Genomic DNA, 15075 nt, shown 5'->3' with positions numbered 1-15075 from the left:
GAAGTACTTTGCAAACTGTAAAGGGCTGACCAAGGACAGGTTGTTTTTATTATTTAATATTACATTCTATAATACACATGGAGCAGCTAGATGATATCAGTTGATAGAGTGACAAGTAAGAGTCAGGAATATTCACCTTCCTGAGTTCAAATCTTGGGCAAATTACTTAACCTTGTTTCCCACAGTTTCCTCCTCATCAATGAACTGAAGAAGGAAATGGCAAACTACTCCTGTATCTTTCTTAAGAAAATCCTCAAATGGGGGTCATGAAGAATCAGCCCTGACTGGAATTACTGAACAACAAAATAATAAACATGAAATAAAAATCAATATCCCATCAATCTTTGGAGCAAATTATAATTATATATTAGAACAAGGTTTTTGATCACTTTTTTTTATCTATTCTGAACTTTGATAGCTGATTTTTAAAATAGATAAGATTTGTCTACTATTACCTCTTTTCTATAAAAAGACCAAGAATTTTGGGTACAAAAATGTAAATGACTTAAATATGTTGATTTTTCATTAGAAAATTTTAATTTATTAATTGTGAACTATGTTCTAAATATGCATAAGAGAGGTTTAAAGAAAATGGAAAAATACCATATGCTCTTCAGTTATTAACTCATCATTCCAATCCTCTACAGCTGCAGCCACATAGAAAAATAGAACAGATTTGTCTCCTTTTTCTTCTAGCATGAAAATGAGAGATGTCTGAGCTTTTTTACAACTTCAGCCAAGCATTATACCTGCTTGGGGTCTACTCAAAATTAGAGACATTTTTACCCCAGGGAACAGCACTCAAGAAAGGGATGACATTCAGTATCACAAAGAAAGAGGTAATTGTGGAATGATTCTGAATTAAAGCCAAAGATTCTTCATTCATTCTTGGTATCCAGGAGGAAGGAAAAACTGTAGTCATAAAGGCATGGTAGTAGTACGGCAGACCTTAGTTTCTGTCCAGGGGGACTTCCATCTTTTAATATAGTCACTTAAAAATACATGCATTGCTACATTTTTCATTACCCTTAATTTTTTCATCAATCATGTTAATTTATACAGAGGGCACTTAATAATAGCTAATTAACACTTATGACTTTTGAAATTAAAAGACCTTTGGAGAGATTAGTGCTGATTGGGAAAAGGATTTTGTTCTTCCAGTTTTAGAAAAAAAGAGTGGGGGGGGGAAAGAGGGAGAGAGAAATAGCAAGAAAAGATGTAGCTTTGGTGTTCTGAGAACTTCCTCTCTTCTGTTCCATTGATGTCACCCGAGTGAAACTGATATGCCAGCGCTGAAACAATGAGGTCATTAGCTACAGTCCCAGAAAACTATCATTATTTTAGTGAATTATTAAGCATTTCCCCCTTCTCTAATACCTCTGAAATAAAAATGCACAGAGAGGAGCATGCTGAAATGAATAGACAGCTGACCATAGAACCAAGAAAACTTGGTTCATAACCAATCTCTGATACCTGCTGGGTGGGGTACCCTATACAAATCATAATAACCTGGAGCATATTATATGCTCCAGGCAGCTTTGTAAATTGATGCAAGAGTGTGAATGTGCATTGGTGGAGGAATTTCTTCCTTTTATCTGATGAGATTCATATGATGAGATAGATCCATTCTTCCTCTTCATTCCCTCTCTGAACTGTTTTCTCTCCTCAATTCAGGCTTAAATTTAAGTGAGTGGAAAGAAAAATAAAATTGATGAACATACCATAAAACCATATTTCTGTCATATAAAGGAAATCAAAAAAGGGAAATTTGGAGTAGTTAGGCTCTTTAGGAGACTATTTTTATTTATGTGTTTTTATAATATGAGTGTTAGGATACATAGAAAAGTGTAGAGGGAAAAAGATATAAATAAAAGTACTTAAAATAAATACTGCACAATAAGTGTAATACCAAATTCCTCAGTCAGTAAAGAATAGTCCAAATACTGTTATATATCAAATTCTTTTAATTCATTTGTCAGACACTTATGCAGGTCCCCTGTCTGATGCTTTGCATTCCTGAAAACTGTCTTTCTTTCCCTCCCTCCTTCACATTTTAAAGAAAAATTTTGTGCAGTGGATAGAGCACTGGCTTTGGATTCAGGGGGACAAGAGTTCAAATCTGGTCTCAGACACTTGGCTCTTATTAGCTGTGTGACCTTGGCCAGGACCATCTCCAGTCATTCTGATTCATATCTGGCCACTGTGCCCAATGACTCATGAAGCTATGACTTAACACAGCAATCTCTCACTCAAATCTAATTCATGTGCTTGTCATGAAGGACAAGCATTATTATTATTATTATTATTATTATTATTAGTTGTTGTTGTTGTTGCTATAACCCCTGATATAGTTCTTGTTTGATCATGACCTATGCATGAGGAAGAAAAGTTTAAACTGATTCTTTTGATAGAATGGACAAAAGGTCCTGGGTCTCAAACTTAGCTTGAAGATTTCTGGGCACAGTTGCTTTTTACTGAATTTGCAGAATTTTTCTTCTGTATCACCAGTAGATGTCTCTCTTCTCTGACAGAAAGTACAAAACAGGGACCCTTAAAGTGATTTTCATCAGTTTTCTAATCTTAATAGAAAAACAAAATTAAAAAAGAAAAGAAGAAAAACAGCATGAAAAGCTTCCTTTCTTGAAATATCTTTTAAAGCGTTTCCTCTTGCCTCTGGGCCTTATCCTGCAGCTGAGGTTGTCATACTGACTTGTTACAATTCATGAGAAGCCTAGGCCCTGGGCTATACAAGCAGAAGGCATCCCTTCTGGTCTTTCTTCAATCTCACACTCTCCCTCCACCCTCCATCCCAATCTCTTTCTTCTTTTATGCCAAAGAGAGGGAGGGGTATTTCTGTTTTGTCAGCTGGGCTGCCTTGAACCCAAGAAGTTTAATAATTTGACCAAAAGTTACTAAGCTTCAGGCAGGTTATTGTATTCTGTATTGTTCCATTTGCCAATTTACTGTGATCTCTTTTTGCTAACTGACAAAAGATAACTCATTTCTTAGGAGGTTCATTGCTGTACCCTTCAATCGTAAGATTGTTTCAAATTTGCTTAACTATTTCATTGTTATACATGTTAATGGGGGAGAAAAGTATTGGTTGAACCCCAGTAATCCTGGATAATCCACCTGCATGAAGAAAAAAAATCATACAAGGATATGCACTCATTCAATTTTCTCCTTAAGAAAAAAATAAGTTAAGGAAAATCTTATGAATTTTCCCCCAACCTCTCTTTTTCTTGTCTAGATCTTTTTTCTTTCCTCTGTTTGCTTCATTTTATTCTTCATTTCTCCTATCACATTTTACTTAGTTATATTTTTCTAGATGGATTCATACCCCTATCCACATGGTAAATTTCCCAAGACTAAGTCCTGTGTTGCTTCTTATCTTTCTATGATTAATACAAAGCCTGATACATGGTAGGTGCCTAATAAATGTTCATCGTTGTCTGGCAGATAACTGTCTGATCTGTTTTCTCACAACAGTCCCAGACATTCTGTGTTATTTTACAGATACTTAATTTTGTTTAGAACAACGATGTTGAATTCAAATAGAAAAGAGATTCAAATAATCCATGCATAGGGATCTCCATGTTTGCATTTTGACAGTTCAAAATGTAATGTTATCTATGATTTATTGTTGTTTTATTTATTTTCAAAAATATTTTCCAATTTTATTTTAGTCTAGTTTGGGTAGCTTGCTGGAGACTTAGTGGATGTTAGTTTGACACCTCTGTTCTAGAATATAATGCCTTATTTCAGTTGTACTGAGCCAACTTCCTACAAGATGCTGCATGATTGTGTTTTCTCCTTTTGTGATCTAAGAGGATATTGTTATTGTTGAGTGTGGTATAAAAGTAACAGAATGATTTCATGAACATCATCAGTTCTGCAGGGCCAATTGGTGGTGCAGCGGATAGAGCCTTAAATCAGGAACACTCATTTTGGTAAGTTCAAGTCTGTTCTCAGACACTAACTGCGTGACTTCAAGAAGACATGTTGTTTGTCTTAGTTTGCTTATCTATAAATGAAATGGAAAAGGAAATGACTCCATTATATTTGCCAAGAAAATGGGTTCAGGAAGAGTCAGACATGATTAAAATGATTAAACAGCATCAATTCTGCCTTATAAATGATAATCTCCATCATTTCCTCTGGTATGGCTGGCCTATAACCTTTGTCTGCCTCAAGTTAGTTTGTAAAGGTGCTCTGCTGATTGCCAAAGTCCAATCAAATAATTAGTCAAGCAACTGTTAAAAGTATCTAATATATGTTAGCACATAAGCTAGACATTGCATATACCCATGCAAAAAAAATTCCCACTCTCAGGGAGCTCACATTGTATTTGGGGAAACAACATGTGCATGCATGCATGCTATGTATATATACTTGTCTATATGAACATACACATATATGCTAATATGATTAAAATAAATTCAGTGTAGTTAAATGCATAATAGTTTAGGAAGGAGAACTCTAGAAGTATGGGGTAGGGAGTAAGAAAAAACTGTAGAAGGTTATGTCTGAACTACATTGAAGCAAAAAAAGAGATAATATAAATTGGAGATGAAAAAGGGAGGGATGTTTTGATCATAGAGGAGAGTGTATGTGAAAGCATGGAGGTGAGAGATAAGTAAAAGGATCAAAAGAAAGACAGAACCATAAAGTGTAGAGAGGATAGTTATGAATAATAAGGTTAGAAATATAAGAAGGGGCCAGGTTATGAAGATCTATAAGAGTCAAACAGGGGAGTTTATAGTTTATCTTAGAGGCAAAAACAGAGCTTGTGGAGTTTATTGAGTAAGGGAACATTGCTTGTTCTCTTGTGTGTGTATTACCAGACCAAAGTCACAGCTTAGAGAAGCTTTTATAGGGCAATCTATGGAGCTGTCACTAATGGCTGTGTCCATTGAGTTGTAAGAGTTTAGAAAAGGCCTGGGCACAGAGCCAAACATTAGCTTTCAAATTCCTTAACCACAAATTCATTAAATAAAGATTGAGTACCAGGGGACATATTAAAATGGCAGGCTTGTTTTATTCCATTGCTGATAGATAGAGCACAGTGTTCCCTGTTCTGAGAGAGTTATCTTTATTTTGTCCTGGATTTCTGATGCATTGGGCATTTCCTACCTTGGAACAAAGCAATAGCACATCTGCTCTATCTCCTTTTGGAAGATTATTGAGGCATGTCTTTCTGTAGATCCCTGGTACAAAGCTTATGTGTTAGTGGCTTTCATATGGTTCTGTTAATATTTTAGGGATAACAGTAATAATAGCTATCATGTATATAACACTTAAAGTACCAAGTGCTTCATACATATTATCCCATTTCTATCTTCACAACCCTGGTAAGTAGTTGCTATTTTTCTTCCCATTTTACAGATGGTGGAAACTGAAACTGAGAGGTTACATGGCTTGTCCAGCGAAACACAGTTAACAAGAATCTGAGCCAGATTTGAACTCATATTTTCCTGACTTTAGGTTCAGAGCTTCATCTACTGTGTCACATTCATAATTGCCTGTGTTCTGATAGCTGTGCAACAATTAGGTTGTTCATGTGTGACCCACTAGTTTAACTGTCTTTACATAATCAGTCCTCTCCTTCTTTAGCTATGTATATATATATATATATATATATATATATATATATATATATATATATATGATCAAGTCCATGTATGACAATGTGTATCTCATTCTGCACTTCTTCTTATTAACTTCTTTTTAAGGAGGTAGGAAATATGTCTCATTATCAGTTTTCTGAAATCCTGATTGGTTACTTCATTGACCAGTATTCTAATGAATTCCAAGTTTCTTTATGTTATTTTGGCTATATGGTAAATTGTTCTCCTGCTCCTGTTCATTTCACTCTGATCAGCTAATTGCAAATCTTTCTCAGGTTTTTCTGAATTTGTTATTTTAAATATTTCTTATGTCAAAAAATATTCTATTCATTTAATAAATATTTTTAAAGTACCTACTATGGGTCAGACACTGTATTAAATGGTTGGAATGCAAATAAGAAAAAAGAAAGACAGTATCCCCCCTTAGGGAGCTTACAGTCTAAAGGGGGAAGGCAACACAAAAGGAGACTGCAAAGAACTGGGGGAAAGACAGCATGGGGTACCTTGGTAGGAACATTTTTTTCCCCTGGAGTTAAACTAGGCAGAGCTGCAGATAAAAAGTGGAGTCCAATTTCTGCCTTCTATCTACACAACACCCTACAATCAGAGGGTAGAGGAAGCTGAAGGAGGTGATATCCCATACTAGAATTAACAGAATGACAATAAAGTTAGAAGTGATGAGTTTAGTCTGAAAGGGACATTTTGTTCTAAGGAGCATAAAATTAGTTCAATTATTCCCTTAGTTCTTTGCTACAATAAAAGTTATTCTATAAGCAACATTTTTAAATATATAGATCTTTTTATTGTGTCATTGATGTGTTTGGGGCATATTCCCAAATAGTAGTATCACTGGATCAAATTGCATAGTTTAGCAATTTTGGGATATAGTTCCACATTGTTTTCAGGAATGGCTGATCCAATTCACAGTGCCACCAATGATGTATTTGTGAATCTGTCCTCCTCAATGCCTTTCCAACAATTGTTGTTTTTAGCTTTTTTTATTCTTTTCCAGTATGATGTTTTGAGGTGGAACATCTGTATATATTCAGCAGTAAATGTCTGTCATGTTTCTTTCATATAGCATTGCTAAGGAAATTGCTAATTCTACCTATTCCCCAAATTGTTGAGATATTGGTTACTATGCCAGTAACAAGTGGATTTTGTATGTATTATGGAAATCTTCAATAATTTCAATTTTCTTTAAAATAATAATCATGTAACAAGTAACCAAAGACAGAAATATCTTTCAGTCATTGTTTAACATCTTCCATGAATTTAGACATGTCTGACTTGTATGAAATCTTGCCTTTAGATCTCATTCATAGTCCATTCCCTTTATTTGGAGTTTTGACTGATTAAAACAACAGATTTTTTCCCCTTTGTTGAGCTATTTCAGTTATATCAGATTCCTCATGACCCCATTTGTGACTTTTAATTTTTGGCAAAAATACTGGAATGATTTGCCATTTCCTTCTCCAGCTCATTTTACAGATGAGGAAATTGAGGCAAAAATGATTACATGATTTGCTCAAGGGCCACACAGCTAATGGTCTGAGGTCATTAAATTCATGAATATGAGTCTTTCTGATGCCAAGTTCAGTGTTCAATCCACTGTGCCACCTAGTTGCTTCCTAAAAACAACTAATGACAAGTTAAAAAAATGATATTGGCTGATTTGCATTAAGGTCTGTCATCACCAGGGGTGGTCAATAGGCAGAAAGTCTTGCAGCAAAGCATTTCATTTTCAAGCAATTGGTCTTATTTGGAATTGTAGCCTCATGGGCCCAACTCTGTCCATTGCATTGTCTAACTGTGCAGTGCCAATTCAATTATAATTGTTTCAGAAATGAATATAAAAGCAGCAACAACTGGTTCTCTGTATGGAGCACTCTTAGGAGTGATTTAGGCACTTTCTGAGGTTCATTAATAATCTTCCAACTCCAGGATGTTTTTGCCTTCTCACCTCCCACCTAGGTTCCATCATTTGTCCTTGCCTCTGCCTCTACAGTACTTTTGGCAACATAGCATTGGAAAAAAGAGTGATATGGGTGAAAATGCTTTACTATCTTCATTTTACTCATACCCTAGCATCATTTCACCTGGGGGTAAAACTATTACTGACCCCTGGAGTGTTACCATAGCAACAGCCAGCATGACTTTCCCTATTTCCTAGCTATATCTCTTTGGCAATGATTCCTAAGATTTTTGGATCTGTGACACCATACACTTGTTTAGATTTTGTGATATCAATTTCTAATTGCCACCCCTTTTCTAAATCTCTGCCTCCTTACATCACTAAAAAAAGTGGTTTATGGTATATTTTTGTTTTAAAAATAAAAATAAGTGAATTTTAAGAATTTTATGGTAACCTTAGATGACCCTTAAGTATCCCCAAATCAAGTTTGAGAACCAATGTTCTGTGGTTATATTACTATACTTTGTTAAATAGTAGAATTCTAGTCTGTTGGAACTGGAAAGAGTCTAGGAGACCAACTATCTCCTTTCTCTTTGCCTTCAATTATACAGTTGAGGAAACTGAGTCCTAGAGAATTTGACAGAGTTATCCAAGGTCACAAAGATAAATTGATGGCAATAATTCATTGCCTTTGAAGAGTTCTTTGACATTATAAAGGAGTGATTTGCTAAAGAGTACATCAGCCATCTTTTCTCTTGGTGTCCTTGGGTTCCTTCAGTCTCAGTTAAAATCTCATCTTCTGCAAGAAACCTTTTCCAAGTCCCCAAGTTTTTGATGTCTTTATTCTGAAATTGTCTTTTGGTTCATAGTTATTCATATCTTGTCTCCTTATTAGACTATGAGCAAGGAGACTGAGACTGTTTTACCTTTTTTTGGTATCTTCAGCATTTTACATAGTGCCTAGAACTTATGAAATGCTTGTTGATTTATTGCCATTTAAACAATTTTAAGGGTTATGTATTCACAGGACTCTATACCTTGTGACAGCTAAGTCAAACCACTATCTCTGGACCTCATTTCTTATATATGAAATGAAAGTGATTCATTAGCCAGATTCTCTAAAATCCTTCCTGGTTCTAAAGTTTATTGTTATTCAGTTATTTCAGTTGTGTCTGACTCTTCATGACCCCATTTGATGTTTTTTTGCAAAGATACTGGAGTAGATTGCTGTTTCCTTCTTCAGCTCATTTTACAGATGAGAAACTGAGAAAAACAGGGTTAAATGATTTGCACCAAGTCACACAACTAGTACTTGTCTGAGCACTGCATTTGAACTCAGGTCTTCTGACTCCAGGCCTGGTGCTCTGGGCTTCCCAGATACCCCATAAAGCCTGCAATCCTTTTAAATTTTTATAGAATTTCAATTGAAATATGAGAGAATGACTGAATGCTTAGAATACCTATTTTGGAATTAGTGTCAGAGACTATTTTTTTCTCAATTTCTATCTACCACTAAATAAATTTATTCCCAAATACTAAAGCCTACATATCACACTTAACAAAATCTAATCCACAAATGCAGCAAAAAACCCCCACAATAATGCATTTATGAAGTTAATTGTGCATGACCATCTCTGTTTAATAACCTGTATGAATTGGTTTTGAGCTTAAGGGTATCTTTTAATTAGTTAAATAACACCGTACAAAGATCTTTACTGATGGATAGAACAAAGTCCAGATTTACTGTCTGTGAGCTCAGGGCTTTGACCCCTGTGACTTAGAAGTAGTAATTAAAAAAGAAGTTGGAGTCAGAAAAAATATAGTGAATAATAAAGTGGCGAGTTATTTCTTGTTAAACTATGTCAAAATATAAACACTTTAAGCTTCTTGAGTAATTTAAAATATGTGTAAATAGAAATATGAAGGTATTAAATGTACATAAACCATGGTAAAACCTCATTAATTTGGTCTCCACTAATTCAAAGTAGGTGATAAATTTTACAAAGTTGGATTGAAGTTGCCTTTAATAGATGAATTAAAAAAGGGGTTACTAAATAAATGAATAATGTAAATGAAATTATGGGGGAAATGCTTAAGTCAGTTAATAGAACAAAGTTCATCCAGTATAATGGGTCCCCTCCTTTCCCTGCCTCCAAGACCTTGGATCATATATAGATATGCTCATCCTGCTCCCAAGTACAATAGAAAGAGCAGGAGTACAAGCAGATAACTTCTTTCTGCTTCTAGGAATGACTCATTGCTGCATTGAATCTCTTATTGGTTGCTGAACTAGAAAAATTGAGGATGTGGATCACCACATTTGGTAGACTATGAGGCAACTCTTGGCTTATACATTGCTTGGAAGCAACTTGGAAGAAACAAGATGTGACTCCAATCAGTGTGGTAGGGAATGTTGAAGGCAAATTAGGGTACTGAGCCACTTGGCATGGAGCATTAGCATTTCTTTTTTTTCCAGCATCAATCTTGTGAATAAAAAAAAGATCTTTGAAATCCTTGCTAGAATTGGTGACAAGGACAATGTTTTCTGGAGCAGTTTTGATTTTAGCAGTAGTTAAAAGGTTTGAACTTACAATAAGGAAAGTGTCAGCTTTATAGAGGTGAAACCTTGGTGTTTAAATTAAACTACTAGATTCTCTTCTAATTGTTCTAAAATATTTTGCTGTTGAACATTCACTTTTCTGTGTGATAATAAGCCATCTTTCCATACTTGATTCATGTTTGTACAGTGTAGACACATACACCCATATGATTGGTTGGTTGTTGATCTTTATTCTCAAAGAGGATCAAATAGAATCACTATTTTGGAGATCAAGTTATTGTATGTCTGACTGTGGCTGATAAGACCAAAATGAAGTTAGAAGGCATTCCCATAGATCAGACAAATAATTCATATAAACATTTAGAGTGGAGATGTCTCTAAATTTGTGCGTCTCGCCTTTCTTTTGCAATTCTGCACTGTGCTGAGTGCTGAAGATAAAAGGAAAGGCTAAAATAATTCCTGCCCTAAGGAACTCACAATATAATAGGGAAGACTACATGCAAATGATTGTGTACAAACAAGCTATATAAAGGATAACTTGGAGGTAATCTCAGAGGAAAGACATTAACATTAATATTTTCTAATTCATTATCCTATATCTCTCCTCTTTCATGATTAAATTCCTTAAGAAGACTATGGACAAAAGGTGGGCCTATTATCTGCAATAAGGGATCAAGAAAGTTTTTATTTTGCTTCTAGAAGATGAGGTTTTAACTGAGACATGAAGAAAGCAGGGAATTCAGGAGACAGAGATATGGTGGGGCAACCATTAAAAATGCACAGAGTTGGGGCGGCTAGGTGGCACAGTGGATAGAGCACCAGCCTTGGAGTCAGGAGTACCTGGGTTCAAATCTGGTCTTAGACATTTAATAATAATTACCTAGCTGTGTGGCCTTGGGCAAGCCACTTAACCCCACAGAGTTATGAAATGGAATGTCCTCTATAAGGAATATGCAGGGAATCATTATCATCAAATTATAAACTGGTTTAGAAGCCAAACAGAGGAGTTTGTATTTATTCTTGAGGGTAATAGAAAACTAATAGAGTTTAATAGTGATTGACATATTAGACCTCTCATATAGGAAGATCACTTTGTTAGCTGAGTGTAGGATTATAGAATACAAAGAGATTTGAGAAAAGGAGAAAAATTAGCAGGTTTTGGAATAGTTCCAGCATGGAGTCATGAAGGTTTACATCAGATTAGTGGCAATGTCAGAGGAGAGAAGTAGCATATTTGAGAGATTTTACAAAGACAATAAGTTAATGATGGTACAAATGTTACATAACAATCAGTTAATGATATATGTATTAAGTTTCTCTGAATTGAAAGGAGGAATAGGCATTGACTAGTGGAAGATTTAGTCAGTCTTAATGGTTATAAAAGGTTAAATTTGCCAGCTGTAGGACATATGAGGCAGGGAGAAATCTGAGGAACTTAACTAGGGTTTTAAATTTTATTTGTATTTTTCATATTTTTTCATTGTTTTCCAAGAGAATAAATCAAGCCCTGATTTGTAGTGTTTATTGATTTCTGAGCTGTGATGTTCACATGGAAATTTTAACAATTGGGTCTTGTCAGCCAGTTTGAACTGACTCCAACAAACTTTTTATTATAATCCCTTAACTTCTCTGAAAGGGCAGCAGGAATGGGGAAGATATATGATTTTTTCCTTCCACTTCTACCTGCCGTGATGTCTGGCAATAGAATTATTCTTCCTACATTCATAGCTTTGGAGTCAGATAGAGAAAACCAGGGGAGAGAAGATGTTTCACAGAATATGACCTCTGGTAGCAGTGAAGAGAGTTAATTATGGATTGAAGAGAGAAATAACCTTATCATTCAAGAGGAGCAAACTCTGGTGTCCCAGCTAAGCAGCCTGCTCAAGAGACACAAAGAACCCAGAGGGAACAATTTGAGAACACCACGAGAAAGGGAGGGACTTTAAGGTTCTGTGATACCTATGGTATTAGATGCCTTGTACATTGAATCCTCAATCTCAAACTATAGTATACCTCAATAGTTGTGTTCTCTAAGTACATAGCCACTTCTTCAATAGATGTTATTTGTGGGAAAGTATATTCCTGCTTATAGGGTATATTTTGTATCTATTGTTCTTACCATGCCATCTTAATAAATACCTTTGCTTTAGGAAATTAATTGTTTCCACTAGTTAAAGGCAAAGTGATTGACCAGGACTCTTGCAGACTTATCTTTTCCACACTATGGAATTCTTTCTATTGTGAGGGAGTAGTCAGTTTGGGAACCCAATCTACAACTCTGTGAGTATAGAAGGAAGGACTTGGCCAATGTTAAAACACACACATACACATAAATAATGTATGTGAGGGTTGATGTAACAAAGAGAGGATTTTAGATCAGGAGACCTAAGTTTGATTGTGTTCTTCAACTAGCTATGTGATCATAGACAAGTTTTTTTAACCATTCAGATATTCAGTTTCCTCATCTACGAGATCTGCTGATAATTTTTGCACTATCCATCTCATGGACTTTTATATAGTGTCTGAAGATACAAATTTATATAATTTAAAATTTATATAAAAATGAATGTTTATATTAGGGCAAAATGATGAAGCCATTATTGACAGTTTCCTTATTTTTCTCAATTTCTTATTTTTTGTTCTCAGTCCTTTCTATCCTTCCTCTTAAGAAACATTTTTCTTTCATGTGCTCTCTTATTCCCTCCTCATCTACCCTCCTAACCTCTTTTAAGCATGGATTCAAGAAAGATCACCTGTTTACATTTCAGATTGATTTTAATTTTGGTAAATTTCAGTTAATTTATTTTCTCTGATTTTGAAAGGCTTTGTCTCCTGGCAAAGGCAATTCAGGCATCAATGAGGAGAAGAGGGAGGCATTTTTGAGGGTTCTTAATTCAAGCATCCTCAATTATAAATATTTTCAGAAATAAAGTGTTTAGGTGAGCCACTAAAAATAGTAGGACCCCCAAGGACTAAGATGTAAAAAAATCAGACTTCTGAGAAGTGAAAATATTTTAAAGACTCTGGAAAATAAAGCCTTGAGTGTCTTTCTTTTTAAGCTACAGAACACATTTGCAGTCAGATCTATCACTGGAGTGTCTCTACCAAGTGAGGGGACATCTGGGGAAAATGGAACAGATGGGTTGAGGGATATTTTTAAATTTAAATTTCTCTGCAAAGAAACCTAGGTAAGTGTCCTTAACTAAAGACTATTGAGTACAGATAAGGTACTTTGGTGCACTTTAAACCAGCCTAACCTGGAAAGTAATTAACCATGGTTCAGTAATTGAATTGAATTTTCTCTCCTCTTTGAGGACCACTGTCATCCATTTGGAAATGGAAAGAAAGCCTCTTGACTATTAAAAAAAAGATTAGTTTTATTGAACAATTTAACATATTTCAAACAGGGCTTAAAAAGGCAAACTTTAAAAACTATGAAAATGGTAGAAAAATATAAAAGCCAGTCAAGTGTGTTATTTCCTTATCATGCCAGAGGTAAAAATAAATTAACAAGTTTTTTTAAATGGAAAAGTGTTACTCTCTCCCCCTCCTATCTTTTATAATTCAAAGCCAACTGAAGCAATTTTACTTGAGATGTGTCTGAAAATCATCACTTTTGGATTAAGATGAAGACCGGAAAGTTTCAGAAGAATGTTAGTTTTTGGAGAAATTTTCCAGCAGCTAAAAAATGATTTATCATAGGGGCTGCTTATCAAATATAACATTAAAAAACCAAGCAAACAATTATTAAGCACATTATATGTGACAATCACTGTACTAAATGGTAGTCTGTACTCTAAGGAACTTATTCTATCAGGGGAGATGGGGTGTACATAGAGAATTATGTACAAAATAAATGCAAGGTTAACTGTCTCTGTAAATTATTAACTGTGTGATATTGACAAGTCACTTAATTTGTCTGGGCTTCACTTTTCTCATCTGATAAAATGAGGAGGTTGGACCAGACAATCTCTAAGACTACTACCAATTTTAGCTCTTGGATTTTATGAAATTTAAAAATACTAATTTCATGTTGGTATACTTTCATCAAAGATCATGATTCCATAGATTTAAAGACAGAATGAATATAAGAGGTCTTCTAGTCCAATCCTCTCATTTAAAGATGATGAAACAGATTCAGGAAGTGAATGACATGCCTAAGATCAAACATCTAGGAAATGCAAATATTCACTCAAATGCAATGTTCCAATGGGCTGTATTGCTTCCCATTCCACATGAAATCCTTACTGTGAGTGTAATTTGTTCTGGTAATGGTGTCTGAAGAGATTAACCCTACCCCAAGTGATTCATATGTGAAGAACTTCTTTTCTATTTTCTGATTTCTAGTTTGGAGATCATGTAACCTGCTCCAGTCTTTCAGTCTCCCAGATATAACAAATCCGCAGTATCTTTCATGTATAAAATGCCATCTTAATCTGGGTTTTCTCCAGACACTCCCTCCAGCACATCCCCTTTCAAAGTACACTTTCATTTGTATATTGAATTGAAATAATTTTTTAAAAAATAACTAGTCCACATACAGATAACACTAATTCTATATAAAGACAGTCTTGTGTAAAAGGAAGAAAATTAGCCTTGAGGCCAAAAGACCTTGGTTAGGAGCCAAGAAGGCTGAATGAGTAAAGGAATTTCCAAAAAATTGTCCCCCCAAAACTCCCAAACCCATCAAATTTTGAATCTAGTAAAAATTTAGAGGGACAGAACCCACAGAAAGACTGAGTGATATAATTTTCCAGTCAAAAACAACTCAGAAGATCTGAGGAGAATGAAGGTTAATCATTCCTCCTTGTCTTCCCCCCTTCCATGTCATTGAATGGGACTAGGGGTTGGAAAGAGTCGCAGTGCAGCCAGTTGGAGCAAACCAGCACCATCCTTTCAGGAGTAGCCCTCGGGGCACCTGGGTCCATGGTAGAAGAGGTGGTTTCCAGACTTCTTTGCCCAGGATTGCCAGT

Source organism: Macrotis lagotis, chromosome X (assembly GCF_037893015.1).
Source record: "Macrotis lagotis isolate mMagLag1 chromosome X, bilby.v1.9.chrom.fasta, whole genome shotgun sequence".
In the NCBI taxonomy this organism is placed as follows: Eukaryota; Metazoa; Chordata; class Mammalia; order Peramelemorphia; family Peramelidae; genus Macrotis; species Macrotis lagotis.
The sequence above is the reverse complement of the archived record's forward strand: the minus strand, read 5'-3'. Positions refer to the sequence as shown.